This window comes from Triticum dicoccoides, chromosome 1A (genome assembly GCF_002162155.2).
Source record: "Triticum dicoccoides isolate Atlit2015 ecotype Zavitan chromosome 1A, WEW_v2.0, whole genome shotgun sequence".
NCBI classification, from domain to species: domain Eukaryota; kingdom Viridiplantae; phylum Streptophyta; class Magnoliopsida; order Poales; family Poaceae; genus Triticum; species Triticum dicoccoides.
In genome coordinates, this window is record NC_041380.1 from 532,743,824 (window position 1) to 532,746,769 (window position 2,946).

Genomic DNA, 2,946 nt, shown 5'->3' on the forward strand with positions numbered 1-2,946 from the left:
CGCCGGGTCTAGCTAGTCCCATCTCTTGATTTAGCCCACTTCCACTTTCAATCTCACCCATTTCAAGTGCTTCCAACACCTTTTGAGCTCTAACATCTCGAAGCATGTCATGGCGCTTACAAGAAACTCCAACAATATTGAGCAAGTAAGAAAACATGATCAAAGAACCACAAACATGGTTCATTGTCCTTTGCCACAGCTATAAGAACCAATTAAAGTTGATGTGCAAAACAATGGATGTAATAGGCAGAGGGTGACTCTTTCATGATCAATGTTTTCAATCCTTTAATCTCCCCTTTCATGTTGCTAGCCCCATCATATCCTTGCCAACGTATTTGACTAGGACTCAAATGATGATCTTTAAGCAAAGTTTGAATTGCATCCTTAAGTTACAATGAAGTTGTATTGGCAACATGAACAACTCCAAGGAACCTCTCACATCCTCTTCCCGACTTGTCAACAAATCATATGTAGAGAGCAAGTTGTTCTTTATGAGATGCATCACTAGACTCATCAGTTAGGATTGCATAGTGGTCGTCACCAATATCTTCAATAATTATTTTAGTTGTTTGCGCCGCACAACATTCAATTATTTGATTTTGTATCTTTGGACTAGTCAAGATGCAATTCCCAGGAGCATTGTTCAAAACAAGTTTATTAACTTCTTCATCATTTTCCGAAATCCAATTAAGAAGTTCAAGAAAGTTCCCCCTATTGCTAGATTCTTCACTCTCATCATGTCCACGAAATGCCAATCCTTGGTTCAAAAGAAACCTCAAGCATCTAAGTGAATAAGTCAGCCTAGCCTTGTACATACGCAAATCCTCTTTATCCACCCTCACCGTAATGTTATCAATTGATGGTTGAGGTGCCACAAATAAATTGTACTTCTCTTGAGCTTTGTTGTGAATGCTATTAATACCACCAACATGTTTGACCAATGCATCGGGCTTATACCAATTTTTCCAACCACCATTAACAAAGGCATCACCCCTAGGCCCCCCATTCGATTTTCCTTTGAACAAATAACACACAAAGCAAAATGCTGCCTCATATTTGACACTATATTCTAGCCATTTGTAGGTCTCAAACCAAACAAAGTTGAAGTGTCGACTTTTACCATAGATTTTCCTGACTTGAAAGTTGTGTGCATATGGTTGGACTGCTTGCTTTGCAATGTATCGTCTTTGAACTTTATCTTGATCATCGACATCATACTCTGAAATAGGAATCCTCTCCCCTGGATCAGGAGGAAGCCTTTGAATATTATATGGCCTTGCACACGGATGTTGGGCTGATGCCGCTTCATCTTCACTTTCACTTTCAATGGAATGCTTCATCTTCAATATCAACTTCAAACTCTGCAGAATGGACTAGAGGTGGAGGAAGGACTGCTTCATCTTCAATATTTGACACTATATCTTAATATTCAGGTTGCTCTTCGGCTGCAACCTTCCTTCTTTTAGCAGCCTCATAATTCTGAAAAAGGACTTAATGTCACCATTCCTCTGCATCTTCGGTTCTGCAATTACAACAAAAAGAACAAAACAAATAAGCATCATCAATGGTTATGTTTTACAGTTTACTAGATGAAAACTGGACAGGTTCAGCGAGTTTTAAATGGTCTTTTTGAATGTTTAAGAACATCAACAAACAGTGCATCAAACATTACTACATACTGGACAGTGCAGTTTGTTCGTTATATAGGCAGCGACCATTTCTGCATTTCAGTACTGGGCAAAAAGAACATGAGGCAGTACCAGTACAGTATCTCACCTGAATCAAATCAAGCAAAGGTCGAGCGGGGGAAGACCGTATGAGAGGATACGAGGGGTCGAGGGCGTCGGCCGTCGGGACGGGAGGCGCGGGCGGGAAGAGCTCCTCCGGGGCGGCGGCGGCCCTCTGGTCCAGGTGGACGGGTCGGCGGCTCGCGGGTTGCGGTGCTTGCTGCTTGCTAGCTGTTCTCGCCAAAGGGAAGGAGCTCCAGTGGCCTGCGCTGCTTCGACTTCGAAGGGGAGCAGCAGCTGCCGAGTGGGTGAGGCGGTGAGCGCCGAGCGGCGGCGCGTCCTGGTTGGGCAGCGGCCGAGCGCGAGGGGATTAGGCCATTAGGTCGCGCCGCTCTGCCTATCTCTCTCTCTCTCTCGCTCGCTCTGTCCGGGTCGCTCACGTGATGGCAGTTGGGCCTGGCTGGCTGGTTTAGTTAAATTGGGCTAAAATATTATATGGTATAAAAAAATTCTCACAAACTCTGGGTGTGCCATGGCACACCATGCACACACGCTAGGTCCGCCACTGGTACAAGGGGTCACTCCCTGGCCGTGTTCTCAACCTGAACCGCAACAGGGAGAGAGGCCACACCCTGCTCTATGTTGATTACTTTGCCAACACCCCTCTCTTCAAGCCGGATAAATTCCGTCGCCGTTTTCGAATGGCTAGGCATGTGTTCAATCGTGTGGGATCACATTGGCAACCAATAGATGTATTGGTTCATTTTATGTTTAGTCAAGACAATTTTGATTTGGTTGTACAACTATTTTATTAAAAACAATTTTAATTGGGTTCTAAAACTATTTTAAATTTTAGACAAATATTTGGGTTGGAAACTAGTTTTGATGAAAATTTGAGCATTTTTGGTCTGACGGATAGGATGAGGCAAAAGGATGCGTTCGTGCGCTGGGCGCACGACCACCGCATCCAGGACACGCCTGAACATGATCCCAAATCCCTATCCAAATAGACAGAATCCGAACAAAATGAACGTCCGTTTGAGGTCGCGCGGTGGAGTTAGCCTCAGACGGACCAGACTGGGCAGCCGGATGCGGAGTTGACGGCTGGAGGTCGAGCTAGCGGCGGACGGGAGAGGGCCTCTGTGGCTTCGTGCGCCCCCACATGCACATGGCCGCGGCCTTCGGGGCCATGGTGCGCGCCGAGCCGCGGTTCGAGGTG

General features: G+C 45.8%; 1 pseudogene; it reads right to left on the reverse strand.

Moving 5' to 3' along the window:
• Positions 1–464: 464 nt before the first annotated feature.
• Positions 465–1,514, reverse strand: LOC119354685 (annotated as a pseudogene).
• Between the last annotated feature and the right edge of the window lie 1,432 nt (positions 1,515–2,946).